This window comes from Chiloscyllium plagiosum, chromosome 2 (assembly GCF_004010195.1).
Source record: "Chiloscyllium plagiosum isolate BGI_BamShark_2017 chromosome 2, ASM401019v2, whole genome shotgun sequence".
Classification (NCBI taxonomy): domain Eukaryota; kingdom Metazoa; phylum Chordata; class Chondrichthyes; order Orectolobiformes; family Hemiscylliidae; genus Chiloscyllium; species Chiloscyllium plagiosum.
The window spans coordinates 66,318,251-66,339,433 of NC_057711.1; positions in this window are offsets into that span (position 1 = coordinate 66,318,251).

Genomic DNA, 21,183 nt, shown 5'->3' on the forward strand with positions numbered 1-21,183 from the left:
TGTCTGTCAACGAAACTCTCTGTTTCATTTGGTGCAACTGAGAGAGCTTGAGGCACTCAGAATACAGCTGTCAATCAAATTAATATTGTTTTTAATGAATGTACACAGAAAAATTGCCAGTCTCCAGCAGAAAATGCAACCTGAAGAGAACTTAACTCTTCCAATTGCAAAGATGCATCTAATTGCCATATTGATTTGGTTATTATTCTTACATTTCATGTTACTTAGCATAAACTGCTCAGACAGCAGGTTTAAGACTGTAGACCATCAGATGGTAAGGTGCAGGAGCAAAAGTAGGCCTTTCAGCCTATCCAGTCAGTTTCACCTTTCAGTGAGATTATGGCTGATCTGATCATTCTCAATTTCACTTTCCCACCTTTTCCTCATAACCCTTGAAAGGTGTTTGCATTGCACAATTGCAGTCGAATATAACTGAAAATATTAAGATTAGTCTCAGTGGTCCATATTTATTGGAACAGGAGGAAAGAGAACAGATGCCGAAGAGATCAGATAATGTCAGACATGGACGTGGCCTCGTGTACAAAATATATGCACAAAAATAAATTTTAATTTTCATCAGTTAGCAATCTATATCGCATTGCTCAGTACTTAAATTGGCAAACTTGTTAATGATAATCCTTGCAATGAGCTCTATCTCAGAACAACAGGAGGACAAAAGGAGGGAATATTGGGATCTAAGGGAAGAAGAATGTCAGTGTTTGCAGAGAAGAAGGGCACGATATCTGTATGAATCCAATTAACATGAAGGGAGAAAATGCTGGTGCCAGTGTGAACTGAGATAGAAAAGAAAGTCTTTGTTAGCAGTGCCTTAAGATAATGCTTTGCTATTTCCTCCAATGCCATACACGATAACTTTGTATGCAGTCAAAGCTGAGTATTTGTGACTCCCAGCAGCAAGAATTATTAGCACAGACCATAGTAAGCAGTGGCTCAGTGGTTAGCACTGCTGTCTCACCACACCATGGTCCCAGGTTTGATTCTACCTTTGGGTGACTGTGTGGAGTTAGTGTGTTCTCTCTATGTCTATGTGGGTTTCCTCTGGGTGCTCTCATTTCTTCCCACAGTTCAAAGATATTCAGATTAGGTAGACTGGCCATGCTAAATTGCCCATTGTGTCCAGGGATGTGTAGGCTACATGGATTAGCGATTGAAAATGGAGGATTACGGGGAAAGGGGAGAGGTGAGGGTTTAGTTGGGTTTCTTTTCAGAGGATAGGTATGGGCTGAATAGCCTACTTACACAATGTAGGGATTCTATGAGAGAAGTTTTTGTTTTACAAAAGGGTAAACTGGTCTGGATGAAAGGTTTTAACAGACAGCATATCAAGGAAAGAATTCTGAGTATGAATCCAATAGCAGTGCAGAACAATCGCACAAGAACAACAAATCAGTGAAAAACATGCAGTGCTAATAAATCTTGAGAAAACCAGTGTAGGATAGGGATTGTTATTTATCGAGGCTGCTGCAAAACTCTTCTTCATTAATTTGCACTAAACAAAACAAAAGAAAGATTGCAACTTGTTGGGGAGGTGAATTATCTGCATTCGTATTAGGCTGTATATTCAACCTTCAGACACAAAGCAAAATGTGGATTTTGCTGATAGCAATTTTCCTCCAACAATCAAGATGTTTGGAAACAGGAAAGGCCAGGGTGGCTATTTTATGACAATCACAACTTTGACTGTCCCTATGATAGCATTTACAGCTTAAAACTATTTAGTTTGGGCTCAGAACGTGTTAACACAATTTCAATATTCTTAAAATAGCTTTCCATCATTCATAGATTCAGTGAAACTAGAATTATTACAGCAAGTGATACTTTAAGTTTCCTCAGGATTCATCACATTAGGACATAGTGTACCTTAGTAGGCCTTTTAAAGAAGGGGAGGTGGTGATGTCATAGCTATGTCATTGGTCATGGAATTCAGGGTGGTCCTGCCCATGAATGAAACCCCCCGACCACCCACTTTATCCCACACTCGACAGTGTCCCTCCTTTGCAAATACAGTTACTCCCCAAAACATGAGGCACCCACTCTGACTTCTTCATCAAGAATTCTCCATATCTCCATATCCATGAGGGGTGGCACGGTGGCCCAATGGTTAACACTGCTGCCTCACAGCACCAGAGACCAGGTTTGATTCCCGCCTCAGGTGACTGACTGTGTGGAGTTTGCATATTCTCCCTGTGTCTGTGTGGGGTTTCCTCCTGGTGCTCCAGTTTCCTTCCACAGTCTAAAGATGTGCAGGTTAGGTGAATTGGTCATGCTAAATTGCCCATAGCGCTAGGTGCATTAGTCAGAGTAAATATAGGGTAGGGGAATGGGTTTAGGTGGGTTCCTTTTCGGAGGGTTGGTGTGGATTTGTTGGGCCGAAGGTCTTGTTTCCATTGTGTAGGGAATCTAATCTAATCTGCTTTGCTGGATGTGTTTATTGAGATGAGAAGCTATGTATAAATGAGTGCAGTTGTGCAGTTAATAAGTCATTTAATAAGAAATGATCCTCCTTCATTGGCAACCTGCCTCATCGCCTGGCAGATGAATAAAAGGTGCAGTGCATGCTTCCTGATACTGAGATGAACCTCGATGGATTTGTTGTGAGGTTCTGCCACAATTCTTGCCGTACCTCATTTCGTTCGAGCCTCTATAAGATTCTGCCCTAATTTTCAATTGCAGGATTATGAAATGAATTGTTAATTCAACCAGCTGCTACAATGGGTATTGAAACTGTGTGTCCTCAAACCATTAGTCTTTGGATTATTCATCCAGTGATATTATGACTGTCCACTATCTTCTCTCAAAACCAGTGATATTAAGGTTTTAACAGATGGTCAAAATGCATACTGGGTGAGTGGGAAAAGAGGTGACATAATGGCCTGGGTGATCTGAGGGAGCCTGGATGATACATGCGGTATAATGATGGTATAGGGAGGCACAGGTTTTCTAAGGGGACTAGCATGAGATTGACTGGGTTAAGAGAGGTGAGCAATGAGGTTTAGGGGACATTTAGAAATTGGTGGATTGTTCTGTTAGGGAATGGAGACAGACCTTTAAACGGTCCACTTCCGCACTCCTGAATTAGTTTGCCAGCCATGGAAGCACACAGGTTGGGTTTTCCTCAGTTAAAGATTTGGCCAGTCGTCTCATTTTACTGGTTCAGCTCCCCCTGCTGTTCAAAACCAGTGAGTGACACCATATCCATAACTCAGTCACAGATATATGGCTGGATACCAAAGAATATTAAGGAAACTGATCCCAGCAAGCTCAGCAGTACAGGATCATGGTCCCAGACCAATCGCAGCTGAGGAGCATAGAAATAAAGGCTTGGATATGGAAAAATTAAAAAATCCTTGTTGATTGAGAGGGAACTCTTTGACCAAACCTGGACCACAAGAAACAATATGAATAAGAAATCATATTAAAATCTATCAGCATTTGAAGACATGCATGAATTGCTGATTTAAAGTTACATCTAGGTGTGAAACATATAGTGGATCCCAACATTTCAATTTAACATAATTCCTACCTGCCTGTGACAGCTGATCCCTTTACTCTCTAAAATCCAAGAATTTAATTCACAAAGTAGTAAGAAAGCTACAGGAAATTAACCAACTATACCATTCTAACTGGGCAGGAAGACTTAAGATCAGGACAGTTAAAACTGAAAAAAACTAATGAATTGTTTACTCATAAAGATAAAGACCAGTAGATTTAACAGTGATTAGGTGAAGGTAAGAATGCTTGCTGGTTAGTCAATTGCTGCTATCAACCAAGCAATTTACTTAGAATTTGCTCAATCCCAAATATTTATTTGAAAAATATACAGTGTACTGCCTGGACTCTTTACCTTGTAGCATAACAATTTTTTTTATAATTCCTCTCTGCCTTTTGACTGAAACCTGACAGTATGGCACCTGAGGTATCCTGAAGTTTAAAGACCTGAAGTCATGTAGCTAAAAGTCTGACATCTAATTAGCCTGTCTCTTGATCTGATAAATAAGCATATTGAGCAGAGTACTAAAGAGTACGACACAACCCCAGGCTTTGATGAAAATGCTTGCAAGCAGCGCATTAGCACTCCAGGGTGCCAATAAGATCACCATTAACATAGATGTTCGAAAGCAATAGTAAAACCAAAACCAAATTGCTCGGAGGAAGATACAGGATTTCCTTTCTTCCATTTATTATTAAAGTTTCCTGTTTTTTTTTGGAATTACTGCTAGCAGAAAATATCTGCAAAAATTTAGTACAATGTGATCCTACATGTCCAAGCTGACATCAATGTACGTATCTCAATAACTGAATGCACACTGTGATGAAACTCATTATCTATTTACTGCATATCAGCAGATGTGACTCTTCCTGACTACACAAAATGACAAACAACTCATTTTGTTATTTAATAATGTACCACTAAATCACAAGATGGCATACATTAAGTCACTAATTGTAACTGATGCATTTCAATCATTGCAGAGTATTGGTCTTTGCTCAATTATTTAAGAAGATTTCAACACTGTTTGAGCACCTCAAAATTGGATAATTTGGGCAACCTTTATAAAATGTATTTACACTTTACTAATGATGAAAATATTTCTCATGTATATTTTAATTAGAAATTTTGCAGTGAGTTGTACAAATGAGAAATGTATTAAAACCAATTACAATGACAATCCTTCCCTGTTTTAAAATATTATTTACGGAGCTGATATTTTGCTGTAAGTCATTGGAGGTCTCTCGTGTGGTTCTGTGGAACAGTGGGGTCTGGTTTTGTGCCCATGAACCATCACAGAACACGATAGAAAGCACTGTGCCATAGTGGGAAGTTGGCCAATATCAAATAATGATGGACAAAAAGCTTAAAAAAGTGGAATTTCTGACAGATATAGTGAAGCTTCAGTTTGTTCATGGTTCAATGGAGGTCAGAGAGCGTTCAGGCTCTACTCTACTCCAACAATGTGCCCTTATCCTCAGAAGAGTGGCCTCAACTGGACTAGTACAACCTTTTCCCTTCCCCATTTCAAACATACTTCAGGGATCCCTGATTGAATTTTTCAAAGGGGTGACCAGATGTGTAGACGAGGGCAATGCATTCAATGTAATCTACTTGAACTTCAACAAGGCTTTTGATAAGGTCCTGAATGGGATACTGATAGCAAAGGTAATAGCCCATGGAACCTCAGGAAATTTTGCAAAATGGATATAGACTTGACTGAGTGGCAGGAAGTAGAAGGTGATTTTGAGGGTGTTTTTGTGACTGGAAGTCCACGTCCAATGGGATTCTTGCTGTTTGTAGTGTATGTAAACAATTTACTCTTGATTGTAGGAGGGTTGATCAGTAAGTTTGCAGATGATACAAAAATAATGAGAAGGGTAATCTCAATTTACAGAAGGATATAGACCAGCTGGTCAGATGGGCTGATCAGTGGCAAATGGAATTCAATCCAAATAAATGTGTGGTAGCATTCTAGGGCAGGACAAACAATGCAAGGGAATACATAATGATCAGTCGGACTCTGGGAGGCACCAAAGATCATTGGGAGCTTGGTGTGCATATACACCAATCCCATAAGATTCCAAGACAGGTGGATAAAATAGTTTAAAAGGTATTGGGATACTTGCCACAAAATTTAGATTTTTTTTTCAGTCGCCTGAGGCGGGAATTGAACCCAGGTCTCTGGCGCTGTGAGGCAACAGTGCTAACCACTGTGCCACCGTGCCGCCCAAAAGAACAAAAGTAGTGTAGTCATTTGGTAAGCCTAAAATACTGTAACCTGCCTTCTTCTTTGAAGCAAGCAGGTTCTGGGGTGTTCTCTCTCCTTTGACCTTGTGAAATTTGTCAACATAAGTGGATGTAGAATGTCTAGTTCCCCTAACTGGTGGCAATGCTTTCCATTCTAGCATCTGTTTTGTTCTATGAAAATCAACTCATGATGTCTGCTTCAAGAGGGTAATACAATCCAACCAAACAGATAAGTGTTTTAAATTTCATGGAGGAGTTCAGACTTCACTGACTGTTGCCTTTTACACCAATAACATGGAGGCATTAGGGAGTCATAGGTACAATAGTTATTCAGCACAGAAGAGGTCCTTTGGCCCATTGAGTCTGTGCCAATCTACCTGCACTGATTCTACTTTCCAGGATTTGACCCGTATCCTTGAATGTCACATCATTTCAAGTGCTCAAGAAAAAACATTTTAAAGATTCTGAGGTTTCCTGCTTCTACTACCCTCACAGGCAGTGTTCTCCAGATTCCCACCATCCTCTGGGTAAAAATATTTTTCCTCAAATGCTTCTAGACCTTCTAACTTGCACCTTAAAATTATACTCCTTCATCATTGACTGTACAGCTAAGGGGAACAGCTGCTGTCTATCCACCCTGTTTCTGCCCCTCATAATCTTATTCACTTCAATCAGGTTATCCCACTGCCTTTTCTGCTCTAAAGGAAACAACATGAGCTTATCCAGCCTCTCTTCACAGTTAAACAGCTCCATCCCAGGCAACATCCTGGTGAATCTGCTTCCCACCCCTCCAGTACCATCATATCCTTCCTAGAGTGTGCTGACTAAAACTACACACAGTACACCAACTGTGACATAACCCAAGTTCTGTATAGCTCCAACATAACCTCTCTGCTTTTATAATGTAACATACGACTGATAAAGGCAAGTGTTCCTTATGCCTTCTTAACCATCCTATTAATCTATCTTGCTGTCTTCAGGAATCTGTGGACAAGTACCTGAAGATGAGCTTCCTGATGTCCTGTTATTCATTGAGCACTTCCTTGTCATGTGACTTCTTTTAAACTGCATTATCTCACACTTTTCAGGTTTAAATTCCATCTGCTACTGATCCGTCCATCTGACCAGTCTGTTTATATCTTCCTGTAACATAAGACTTTCTTACTCACTATTAACCACCCAGCTCATCTTCAAGTCATCTGCAAACTTACTTCTCAGCCCCTCCCACATTCTTATCTATAGTATTTATATATATCAGAAACATAAAGATTGATCCGTATGGTATGCTACTGCACATCAGTCTCCAGTCACACAAACAGCTTTCCAACACTACCCTCAACAGCCAATTTTGGATCCAATTTACCAAGTTACCCTGGATCCCATGTGTTTTTACCATCTTTATCAGTCTCCCATGTGGGACATAGTCAAAAGCTTTGCTGAAATCTATATAAATTACATCAACTGACCTACTCTTGTGTACCCACTTGATCACATCCTGAAAAACTTCTATGAAATTTGTTAGGCATGACCTCCCTTATCAAGCGTGAGTGGAGTTTAACTCTCTCCTTCAGAATTTTCTCCAACAGTTTCCTTACCATCCCTAACATTGATCTGAAAGTAAGGTAAGTTATAATAGTGAAATAATTGGAAGCTTTCTGTAAAATAATGTGTTTTTCAAATCATGACCTTCCTTACACATCACTGCCTGCCACAATGACAGTGAAGGAACAATGATATAGTTCCATGTCAGGTAATGTTGTTGCTTTTTCCTTCTATATGGTATAGGTCATAGGTTTGGAAAATCACAAGAGCCTTGCTGACTTAGTGCAGTGCATTTTGTCAGTGGTGGACTCATTGCTGTTGTGTGTCAGTGGTGAAGAGAGTGAGTCTTGGAGGTGATGAATAGGGTGCCAATCAATCAACTGTACATAAATGTGTGATTGATTACATTGGGTTTTTTTTGGATCTGGAGATGAACTTGTTAAGTTGTCCACTTGAGGAGAAAGTGAGGGCTGCAGATGCTGGAGATCAGAGCTGAAAATGTGTTGCTGGAAAAACGCAGCAGGTCAGGCAGCATCCAAGGAATCAGGAGATTCCTGAAGAAGGGCTTATGCCCGAAACGTCGATTCTCCTGTTCCTTGGATGCTGCCTGACCTGCTGCGCTTTTCCAGCAACACATTTTCAAGTTGTGCATTTGAGCCTCAGCCAGATTTCATTTCCATCTAATAGCAGGTCCACCTTAAATCTTGCAGCCCAGAAGACCTCACATCCTGAAAGTCACAAGATCAATGTAGGAATGCAATGGTAGGATTACTCCTGTCTCCCAATCTGCCACTGACAGGAAAAACCTGGTTCTATGACTCTGTGTTCTTTGGGTCCAGTTCGACTTCTTATCAAACTTATCAAAACATGACATTTTGTTACATTTCTAACTTTGTATCAAAAGTGAAAAAAATTTTTTAAGTAAAGCTGATTGTTGGTATTGGCCTAATTGTATGACCTTTGGTCTTCTGTCAGATGTATCATGCTATAAAAGTGGTTTTCACCACAGTCCAATTGTTTTGTTCATCAGTGAAAAAAATAGCCTAACAACTGACTAAAGTTTAAAACAAAATCTTGTACTTGAGCTTACCAAAGCCTCCCCTAAGATGAATATCTTTTGAAAATGTGAACTACAAATAGTTTCTGGCCACATTGCTTCTGCATCTTAACCTCCTTCCATAGACCACTGTTTCATGTTATAGTTTTTAAAAAACTATATAACTGACCCATTTACAATTAAACTGTCAGAAGTCTCAAGGGGGAGGTGATGCCATACAGTGGTAATTTCACTGGATTTGTAATCCAGAACCCCAAAGAAATGTTCTGAGGACATGGGTTTGTGTCTACCATGACAGATGGTGAAATTTGAATTCAATAAAAAGCCGGTGACTATGCAACCACTGTCAATTGTCATTGAAAACCCATCTGGTTCACAAATCTCCTTTAGAAATGGAAATCTGCCATCCTTATCTGGTCTGCTCTACATGTGACTCCAAACCAACAGCAATGTGGTTGACTCTCATCAGCCCTCTGGGCAATTGGGTGGGCAATAAATGCTGGCCTAGTCAGTGATGCCCTCATTCCATTGTGTGGTATAGTTTCAAATTCTTTTTTTACCTATTTACATAGAAGGAAAATACTCTTATCATTTATAGTTATGAACAGAAATACATTTCTCATTTGCATGAAAGTTGTAAATTTGTGGCTTATTTTTAAATGGTTCTGGTTCATCTCTTATAATTTTCAATTTACCTGTAACCCATAACATCACTCTGCCATTATTTACACTGGAGGTTGACCTCTGCATCTACGTCAGAAATCACTGGCAGCTTTCAAGGTTGGAGGCACAGGTAATCACCTCTGTGTGTGTGATTTGTTTCCAAGGTTCCTGGTCAGCTGATAATGGATGTGGGGCCCACATCATTCCACAAAACTTTTCATCATCCTGTACAATTCAATTAGATTAGCAACTGAAGAGGAAAAAGCTGCAGCTCTCCAGAGATTGGGTAAATGAGCAGCATTATTTTCATAGTTATATTTTGTCATAGAGATGTACAACATGGAAACAGACCCTTTGGTCCACGCCAACCAGATATCCCAACCCAATCTCGTCCCAACTGCCAGCACCCTGTCCATATCACTCCAAACGCCCTCCCCCATTCAGATACCCATCCAGATACCCTTTTAATGTTGCAATTGTACTAACCTCCACCACTTCCTTTGGCAGCTCATCCCATACATGTACCACCACCTGCGTGAAAAAGTTGCTCCTTAGGTCTCTTTTATATCTTCCCCCTCTCACCCTAAACCTATGCCCTCTAGTTCTGGACTCCCCCACCCCAGGGAAAAGACTTTGTCAATTTATCCTATTCATGGCCCTCATGATTTTATAAACCTCTATAAGGTCACCCCTCAGCCTCCGATGCTCCAGGGAAAACAGCTCTAGCTTATTCAACCTCTCCCACCTATAGCTCAAATCCTCCAACCCTGGCAACATCCTTGTAAATCTTTTCTGAACCTTTTCAAGTTTTACAACATCTTTCTGACATGAAGGAGACCAGAATTGTACGCAATATTCCAAAACTGGCCTAACCAATGTCCTGTATAGCCGTAACATGACCTCCCAACTCCTGTACCCAATACTCTGACCAATAAAGGAAAGCATACCAAACGCCTTCTCCACCATCCTATCTACCTGCGACTCCACTTTCAAGGAAAATTATTTACATGCCCTTGAAGAGAGTCATGAAGTCATATACTGGCTTCACACATCACAAAATTTACTTTACTTTCTAGGTCATTTGTATATATGGTATATATTATACATACACACATATCAGGTTAAACAAGGGTCCAAATACCAACCTTTGGGAAACTCAACTACTGACCTTCTTCCAGCCCAAGAGCTGTCGCAAAAACTGATTTGAAAGTGAGTTTGAAATCTATGTTGCAATCTATGACCAAAATGACAGTACAAATATCACTGAATGCCGGATTTGTTGCCTGGCATTAGATATCTCCGTGTAAGTGGCTATCAAAGGGTTGGCATAAGAAATGGTCCAGTATCTGAAACCAGTATCTTTATGCTACAAAGCATCTAGTTGCCTAGCAACACAATTGAAGTGGTGTCAGCTGTTGGGGATGTTAACAAGCGAGTTCTGTTGTCCGTCACCAAGCTATAATCAGTGATTTATAGATACCCTGTTGTGTCGTCAGCATAATTGAAGTAATCTGGTTGTTTGCCTTAATTATACCTTTGAGTAAACTTTACTAGATGCACTCCTGTGTGAAATTGTTCAGTACAAATTGGACACCAAGCAATCTGATTCTCCTGTTGTCTTCAGTTGCATTTCGAAGAGCAATTGAAAATGTTGCTTGTTTGCATTGTCCTTTCATTAATTCTTCATGACATGGGTTAACCTAATATTTTCTGATCAAGCTAAGATATTCTTTTTCTTGAACAGCTGAGTTTTAATCCAACACAGGCATAGGGTGGATAACCCCCATCTGGCTCTTACCTTTGAGACATATTGACATAATAACCTGTATTTGCTTCTACTCTTCAGCTCAAAATTAGACAGTGTCATTCCTCTTCTATTTCTCCCCTAAACCTCCAGCAGAACGGTTGTGGTTGCAGAGATAGCAGCAGTAAGACCTTTAAAGACCCACTACAAAATTTGAGGTGTCTTCCTTAAACCTCTAACTTAAACCATTCACTAGCAGATGTTGTCATATTCTTGGGAGTGAATTTAATGGTGCATTGGGCAAATGACTCACCACAATACTACAGTCGAGAGTGTGGTGTTGGAAAAGCAGTGCGGGTCAGGCAGCAGCCAAGGAGCAGGAGAGTCGACGTTTTGGACAAAAACCCTCATCAGCCCTTTCCTGATGAAGGGCTTTTGTCCAAAACATCAACTCTCCCGCTCCTCGGACACTGCCTGACCTGCTATGCTTTTCCAGCATCACACTCATGACTCTAATCTCCAGCATCTGCAGTCCTAACTTTCACAGTACTAACCAGCCAAAAGTTAGATCAACAGCTCACTTACTTTAAACTGTGTTACCTCACTACAATTATCTACTGGGGGTGGCCTTAACAAGATAGGAAACTGCTCAGGAATGGCAAGTCCCATCTTGTGGCTAATCAGTTTGGCCAGCAGCTGAGTCTTCCCAGCGCAGCTGGAATGCAGAAGTGTCTACTGCTGGGACTACTATAGAATCCCGAGAAAAAGATCCAGGGATGCCACTTACAGGTAGTTTCAAGCATTTGATCATGGGGGCCAGGAATGTCAGCGAGGGATAAGGGGGTTCTGAGAATTGAGTTTCAGTGCCAGGGAGGCCAGAAAGTGAGCATATCATATTAGGGGTGCTCCAATTGTCACAGACGATCAGAGAATTGGAAAACCACCAATGTGGCACCACTGTTTAAAAAGTGATGGAGACATAAAGCGAGTAGCTATTGGTCGATTGGCCAAAACAGCCACTGTTGGAGAAATGTTGAAATCTGTTATTAAGAAAATAATAACATTTAGAAAATCGTACAGTGACAAGATGGCTTCATGATACAGAAAGCATGTCTAATTTATTAGAAATTTTCAAGGAAGTCTCAACCAGAGTAGATAGAAGGGATGTGTTATATTTGAACGTCCGAAAGCAGTTTGACAAGGTATCTCACAAAAGGTTAAGTCATAGGATAATAGCTCACAGTATCACATGTAGTATACTGGCATAGTTAGAGAATTGGTTCATTGGCAAAAAATAGAAATGGGGATAAGGGTTATTTTTCGATTTGGTGACCCCATGACCATTAGGGTTACACAGGGATTGGTGCTGGGTCTGCAAATGTTGATAATATTTATTAATGACTTGGAATGTACAGTAGCCAAATTTGCAGACAACACTAAATTAGATGGAAATGCAGGTTGTGTGTATAGGAAGATATTGAAAGATCATATAAGTGGGCAAAAAAAGTTTGAGTATAATGTGGAAAAGCATGACATTGTTCATTTTGGAAGGGAGAACAAAAAAAAAGCAATATTTAAATGGAGAAAAACTATGGAAAGCTGCAACGCAATAGGTCTTGGGATACTTCTGCGTGAAACACTGAAAGCTCGGGCATGATACAGCAAGTCATCAGGAAGACAAATGGAATGTTGGAGCTTATTTCAAGGGGGTTGGAGTATAAGAATAAGAAAGTCTAACTACAACTGTACAAAGTGCTGGTGAGACCATAGCTGGAGCACTGTTGGCAGTTTTCTTCCCCTATATTTAAGAAAAGATATTATGTCATTGGAAATAGTTCAGAGGAGATTCAATAGGATGATCCCTGGGATGAAGCAATTGCCTTATGAGCAATGGTTTAACAGGTTAGGACTCTACACACTGACATTTAGAAGAATGAGAAGTGATCTAATTGAAATATAAAAGGTTCTTAAGAGGGTTGACAAGATCAATTCGGAGAGGGCGTTTCCCTTCATGGGAGAATCTAGGACCAGAGGGCACAGTCTCAGAATAAAGAGGTGCCAAACTAAGTCTGAGATGAGGAGAAATTCCTTCTCTCAGAAGGTTGTGAGTCATTGGAACTCCTTGTCAGAGACTTGTGGGGGCAAAAAGATGGGAAGGAAGAGGAATACCTCTTTTAGGACTGAGAGCATATGACCATAAAAAATAGGAACAGGAAAGGCTGCTTGGCCTCTCAAGCCTGCTCCGCCAATGACGAGGGTCATGGTTAATCCAGCGTTGCTCGCTTCCACTTTCCTGCATTTTCCCCTTAGCCCATGATTCCACTGCTGATCAAGACTTTATCTACCCTCGCCTTAAATATAGAGAGCAATGGAATCAAGGGCTATGGGGAAAATGCAGGAAATGGAATGATGGTAGGAAGAAACATGACCTTAAGTGGCCCATAATTGGCAACTGTAAAGGACTTCGAAAGCCGAAAGGCAGGAAGGTTGGTTAATGACTTAACTGCCCTAGCCCCCCATACTATAGGCAAGGTTTCTGGAAGGGGAGAACAATGTTGCACTAGACACCCTCTTGGCTTCATATATACTAGGGGTAAGAGTGAAACTCCCCTTTTGTTTTTTGTCCGCAGTATGACATTAGAATTGTAGCTGACTTCCTTTTCCAGCACTTTTTGATGTTTCAACAGTTGGCTTGCTGCAGGACTAGCAGATTTTCATCTATAGCTGTGACAGGTTTTCTCTTGGTATTAAGAATGTTACAAGTTGATTGTTTTTCATTCCTATAACCCCAACCCGAGAAAAGAATGAATTGGGGTTATCTGCACAGACTATCCTTATCTCAAGGAAAGATAATGTTGTCTTACAAGGAATACAAGGATGGTTCAAGAGGCTTGTTCACAGGACTGTAGGTCTGAATCAACACTTCAAAGAGAGAATGGGTAAACTGGGCCTGCAGTCTGAACAGTTTTGAAGAATGACAAGTGGTCTCATATGAACCTTAAAAATACTTCAAAGGCTAGACAGGGTAGATACAGTTATGATTTGGGGAGTCTAGAACTGTAGAATACAATTTAAAAACAAATGGGAGCCTACTTAGGACAAGGTAGAGGAAAGTTTACTTTTTAGAAGGTGATAACTCATTGGAATCCTCTATACCAGATGGCTGTGGAAACTCAGTCCTAGAGTATATTTAAAGTAGAGGTTGATTTGTAATTATCAATAATGTAAAAGGGTATGAGAATAGTGTGAGTAAAATGCATTGAAGTGTTTGATCCGCCATGATTGTATTACATGGCAGATCAGGCTGGATGGGCTGAATGGCCCAGTCTGTTCCTATCAGTTGGGTAGGCCATTCAGATTCTAGGTGGGGCAAATAAACAATTTGTTCTTCAACAGTAGGGATTTCATTTATGTTAAACAATTTAAAGTTCTGTGAATACTAAAAAGCTGGTAACCATTGCAGATAAAATAACTAGAAGATTTTGATATTAAATTGTAAATTAAAATTTTCCAGATATTTGTTTATCCTGGTTAACCTCCAGATTCCAACTGCCCCACAGTGATTGCAGTTTTTAATTTCTATGCTTTCCTTGATGATAATCAACCATTGAGAGCCGGTACAAAGGGCAACAATATCAGTGCTGCTGTTGATTGAAGTTCGAATGCTTTCAAATCTAATGCTGCCTTTGGTCAAATACTGGATTCTTTGACTAAGATGTTTCAAGGCAAAAAACAATCTTCTTTTGATATTTGATTGTATGTTTAATACAGGCATAAATTGTGGTGAGAAAAATCAATTGAATATTAAGCAGACAAGAGGGAAATCAAAGCATTTTTTCAAACAAGCCAAAGAGATACTTCATCAAGATGTTTTTAAATTAATTTTTAAAAGGGGAGAAAAATATCTCAACATCAATGGGATAAACGCCAGAGATTCAATTAGTTAGTATGTGTTTATTTATTGCCATATTGTGCTGAAGTGAAAAGTACAAGTCAAAAAAAAATTTAATGACATGCTGATCAGAGTAATAAAATGAATGATCACTACTTTATTGTGGTTGAAAGGAGCAGATAGAAATTAAAAGAATGTTTTTTGACAGCTCACTGACAGCTTAGCTTAGTATTTCACTGCATCAATCAGGCCAGGAAAGCGTCAGGTTCAGCACGATGGGATACAATGTTAGCTGATCTCCAGGAAGTGCTAAAATGAATCGAGCTAAGATAAAAACAGTAAGACAACATTTCTGCTCTCAATTGTTATCTGGTGACCCCTGCTGGAAAGTGTGGATGATAATTCAGGACAAACTTGGACATCTTGCTCCCCCCGGGTATCTGGATACTGAAATTAAATGTCTCATGTCACACACAAAGAATGGTTACTCAAACAAGCAACAAGAAAACAGTTGGCACCAATCAAGTGCCTCCCAAAATGAAGCAAAACCTTTGGGGGGGTTCTTATGGCACAGTGGTGGTCCTGATCGCTGGACTAGAAGATCTGGGTTCAAGTCCCATCTATGCCAGAGTTCAGTCATAACATGCCTGGACAGATTGATTAAAATAATCATTAAGTAATGCCTTCAAGAGGGGGAGAAAATGGTTTCATAAATCACATTGTGGTTTGATTTTGGTCTTCTGCATAATGCCCGCCAGAAGATGATTTGCAAATCAAACCATGGCAGCATGCAATATTCACCCTCTTCTTTTATATTGCTTTGTTCCCAGTAGGTGTTTTTTGCTGGTAAAACTCTATTTTGCAAAGCTGAAGATGAGTCAGCAGATGAGGAACAATTACCTTTAATGATCTCAACAATGTTGTCACCAAAGAAATTTTACGAATATTCCTTTGAGAACAAGCCAATCACACTGTAGTTGCTTTGTATTTCACAGTGGGTACAGGTTATGGTGGACAAATTTGAGCAACTACTATTCTTCTTCAGAGAAGCCTTCAACGCGTAGCCATGGCTACTTACCCACAGAAGGCATTCCTTGCTTTTATTCTTCCATTACAAGCATGGTCGAGTGATGTCTGATGTTAAATGGGGGGTTTATAGCTCCTTCATTGTGCCAGGGTTGGAGGATTTACGCTATAGAGAGAGGGGTTGAATAGGCTAGGGCTGTTTTCCCTGGAGCGTCGGAGTCTGAGGGGTGACCTTATTGAGATTTATAAAATCATGAGAGGCTTGGATAGGATATGTAGACCAAATCTTTTCCCTGGGGTGGAGGAGTCCAGAACTAGAGGACATAGGTTTAGAGTGAGAGGGGAAAGATATAAAAGAGACATAAGGAGCAACTCTTTCACTCAGAGGGTAGTACGTGTATGGAATGAGCTGCCAGAGGAAGTGGTGGAGGCTAGTATAATTGCAACATTTAAAAGGCATCTGGATGGGTGTATGAATAGAAAGGTTATGGAGGGATATGGGCTGGGTGCTGGCATGTGGGACTTGATTGGGTTGGGATATCTAGCCGGCATGGACGAGTTGGACCAAGGGGTTTGTTTCCATGCTGTGCATCTCTATGACTTTAATAGAGTCTTGGCAGGGGAATTGAATACAAAACTGGGGAAGTTATTTTTCAGTCATATAGGGCATTGGTGAGACCACATCCGGAGTATTACATACTGTACTGGTTTCCTTATTTAAAAAAGATGTAAATGTATTGAAAGCAATTCAAAAAAGCTTTACCAGACAAATACCTGGAAAGGTTGGCTTTTCTCTTGAAGAAATCTTGGACAGTCTAGATTTGTGTCCACTAGGGTTTCAAAAAGTAAGATGTGATTGAAATTTGTAAAATTCTAAGGGGCCCTGACATGCTGCATGTGGAAAGAAGGTTTTCCCTTGTGGGAGAGTCTAGAACTACGGGTTACAGATTAAAACTAAGGGGTCATCCAGTTAAGACAGAGAGATAAGGCAACTTTTTTCTCACCGAGTGTTGTGAATCTTTGGAAGTCTGCTTCCCACTGACGTTTGATGAAAAGAAGTCTTTTGGCATCAATTTTGACCATTAAAACATAGGTAGATATCGTTGATAAGTAAGAGGACAAAAGGCTCCTCATGAACTGACAGAAATGTACAATAATCTGAACAGCTATGATTTTGCTGAATAGCAGAGCAGTCTGGAGGGGCCGTGGTCTCAATCTTCTCCTCAAGAAGCAGCATTTAATGCTACATTCCCCAATAATAGTAAACGTATATATTCTGAAGGATTCTGTGAACTCATACTCAGTTACAAGTAGAAAACTTGGTCAATAAATTGTTGAGATTTAAGTACACTTTATCCCTCCCATCTCGAAGACAAGTAAAGGACATTAATTGCATATACCTGTAATTCTGCCTCTCAAGTTTTATAATTGAACTGGAGCTGCTCACTGAGACGAAGATCAATTTTGACAAAAGCTGCTAATTGGAAACAAGTAGCTCTGCTAAAACAGAGGCAATAGAAAAAAGATCAATTGCATGATGTAGTGTAGGATACATTGACTGCACATGTCACTCAGTCCAACCAAATCTTTTTATACCAACTCTGTAAATTAGCTTGGGGAGTCCCAAAAGAAAAAAAAAGGAAGAAATTGGTTATACAAAAACATGGATCATAATAGTCCAAAAAGATTACTGATTAATTGACTTATTAATAATTTACAAAAGGAAATCAATTTAACAAACTATGTGTTTCACATTCAAGAGGTGGGTTTTGAAATTATTTCTCGTTGATTTTTTTTACAATTCCCCACAGAGATCTTGGTTTTCAAAGGAAAACAAGTCAAAGGGCCCAACCTTCTGTCATATCAGCTAAGAGGTCATGCTTACAAGATTAGACAGTCAGGACAAATTTTGGAAGTGTTATCATTAGCAGTGGAGGTTCACACAAAAGCTACAGAAATATCAATCATAGGTCACATTGCCTATAATATTTTGCAGATTGATTTAAATGATGTTTTCAATGGAGTTAATCACCATCAGCTGTTTGCAACAAGACACTTACCCTTCACAACTCTCAGCAAATTGACCGTTTTGTGTCAGAAGGTTCCTTCTATTTCACAAGGGTTGCATAAATAAATTTGATCTATTCTTACTATGTTAACTACATTATGATCCTAGTCCAATTTTCAAAATTCTGTACATATATTAGGATTGACGAATTTTACATTAATTTGGCCATCTCATGCAGTGCTCTTACGTAGTAAAACTAATTTCCTTCCACTCGTAACTCATGTGCTTGTAAGTCCAAGAAACAGCCTTTAATAAGTTGGGAAAATAGTCATTAAATTCTGAAGCATTTCAAGAGCTCATGCATACTTGCAGATCGAAATCCTGATCAATAAACTGTTCAGATTGAAGAGAGGTAAAGGGTATCAGTTGCATACTCCACCAATTCTGTCTCTTGAGTCTTGTACTGAACTTGCTCACTAAGATGAAAGTAAAGGCCATATAATGGTGCACTTCTCATGCTCTGTATAGAATCTGAAATGGCCTTCACTCTCCAGCCTTCCCACCAAACTACCATAATCTACAAAATAAAAAAAAACAGAGAATGCTGGAGAAACACAACAGGTCTGGCAGCATCTGTGGAGAGAAAAATAGAGTTAATGTTTTGCGAGTAATTTGACTCAAGGGTGAGAGAACTGCATCCATACACAGTGAGAGAATTCCTTTCATAAAGGATTGATTGCTCAGGTCTGGCAGTAATTGGTGGCAGAATATTGCTCTTGTTCTGTGTATTGAAGGCCTCCTCTACCCTACCTAGTGCAAATCCAGGAACTCAGCTAAGGTTTTTCTGTTGGAGTTGCTGCAAATGTTTCCACATTTGTATATCTTTCAGGTCTTCCTTGCATTTTTGATGGGACAACTGTTATGTTCCCATGTGCACCAAGCTGGTGTGGGTCACACAAATATCTAACTCCACATGACTTCACCAGAACTTCTGGATGACTTCTTCAGCAGCCTTTAGAATAGTCTACTTGAAGTCTCCTTAAGTACCAGCTGCTTTCCTGCATTGGTGAAAATGACTGGCACTACATTTTTAGATATGGGTCCTGTCAACCACTTTTCCTTATGATTTGAGTCAATTCCTCAAAAGATCAGGAAGGTCTGGCCTTGGATGTCCAATTTAAATTCCAATTCAAAGCTTTGTGTTTCCAATGTTAGTCCTGAAAAATTACAAAGAAGGCATTTCTATATCAGTGTGAATACCATATCTTTACTTCAGGTAAAAGCATATTGTTATGGACCAGACTAGATTCCCTCAAAATATTTCAAGAAGGTAGCCTGGACCCTTCCATTTTCTTAGTTTAAAGGTAGATATGAAGTGCCGTGTTCCAGATGTGATGAGACTGGTCAAGCTGCACACCATTAAGCAAAACACAATTCATTTAAACACTATAGTTAAAATACAAACAAACGAAGGAGGAATTTAGAATAGCTTAACTATTGGAAAACATAACTGAATAATAGATACAGTACCTGTTACTAATTAACTGTTCCAATATAGTAACATCGCATAAACACATCTCTTGACAAAAAGGCAAATTCAGACACATATTTTTACATGCAGTTCTCTAGTCCAGGAGGCAGAAACATCAAGAGAAAGTTCAGAGAGTTTAGCAGCCAAAAGACATTCACTGAAGCTTCAAGCTCTTTTGGGATCTCAAATAGCTTCTGATGCTAAAGCTAAAAAACACTAGAACGCCCCTCTGGCAGCTGGCCATACCCAGGTTGCTTCCATTGTTCCAACTTTCTAAACAAAACACTGCAAGGTCTCACAATTTGTTTACTTAAGTCGTCTTCAGTAGCCAGTTTGGTACTTTGGCCTTACAATCTCGCTTCAATCAAAAAAGGACAAAATAACCTTTTAAAGGTTATTTTCATGGACGCAAGATGGCACCGACAAACAAGAAGTTAGTTTGAAGTGTGTCTACTTCAACGCCAGGAGCATCTGGAATAAGGTGGATGAACTAAGGTGGATGAACTTGCAGCATGGGTTGGTACCTGGGACTTCAATTTTGTGGCCATTTCGGAGACATGGATAGAGCAGGGACAGGAATGGTTGTTGCAGATTCCAGGATTTAGATGTTCAGTAAGAACAGAGAAGATGGTAAAAGGGGGGAGGGGGGGGTGACATTGTTGGTCAAGGACAGTATTACAGTTGCAGAAAGGATGTTTGGGGACTCATCAACTGGGGTAGTATGGGCTGAGGTTAAAAACAGGAAAAGAGAGGTCACCCTGTTGGGTGTTTTCTATAGGCCTCTGAATAGTTCCAGAGATGTAGAGGAAAGGATAGCAAAGATGATTCTCGATAGGAGTGAGAGAGATACAGGGTAGTTGTCATGGGGGACTTCAACTTTCCAAATATTGACTGGGAACACTATAGTACGAGTACTATAGATGGATCAGTTTTTGTCCAGTGTGTGCAGGAGGGCTTCTTGACACAGTATGTAGACAGGCCAACAAGGGGCGAAGCCACATTAGATTTGGTACTGGGTAATGAGTCCGGCCAGGTGTTAGACTTGGAAGTAGCAGAGCACTTTGGTGATAGCGATCACAATTCTGTTATGTTTACTTTAGTGATAGAAAGGGATAGGTGTATACCACTGGGCAAGAGTTACAGCTGGAGGAAAGGCAATTACGATGCAATTAGGCAAGATTTAGGAAGCATAGGATGGGGAAGGAAACTGCCGGAAAAGCTCCTGTGTGTCCTAGATAGGTATGTACCTGTCAGGCAGGGAGGAAGCTGGAGAGCATGTGAGCCCTGGTTTACGAAGGAAGTGGAATCTCTGGTCAAGAGGAAGAAGAAGGCTTTCGTTAGGATGAGATGTGAAGGTTCAGTTAGGGCGCCTGAGGGTTGCAAGGTAGCCAGGAAAGACCTAAAGAGAGAGCTCAGAAGAGCCTGGAGGAGACATGAGAAGTTGTTGGTGGATAGGATCAGGGTAAACCCTAAGGCTTTCTATAGGTATTTAAGGAATAAAAGAATGATGAGAGTAAGATTAGGGCCAATCAAGGAAGTTGTGTGTGGAGTCAGGGGAGATAGGGGAAGCACTTAATGAATATTTTTCAACAGTATTCACTCTAGAAAATGACAATGTTGTCAAGGGGAATACTGAGATACAGGTTACTAGCCTAGGTGTGATTAAGGTTCACAAGGAAGAGGTCTTAGAAATTCTGCAGAGTGTGAAAATAGATAAGTCCCCTGGGCCGGATGGGATTTATCCTAGGATCCTCTGAGAAGCCAGGGAGGAGATTGCTGAGCCTTTGGCATTGATCTTTAAATCGTCATAGTCCACAGGAATAGTGCCAGAAGACTGGAGGATAGCAAATGTGGTTCCCCTGTTCAAGAAGGGGAGTAGAGACAACTCAGGTAATTATAGACCAGTGAGCCTTACTTCAGTTGTTGCTAAAGTGTTGGAAAAGGTTATAAGAGATAGGA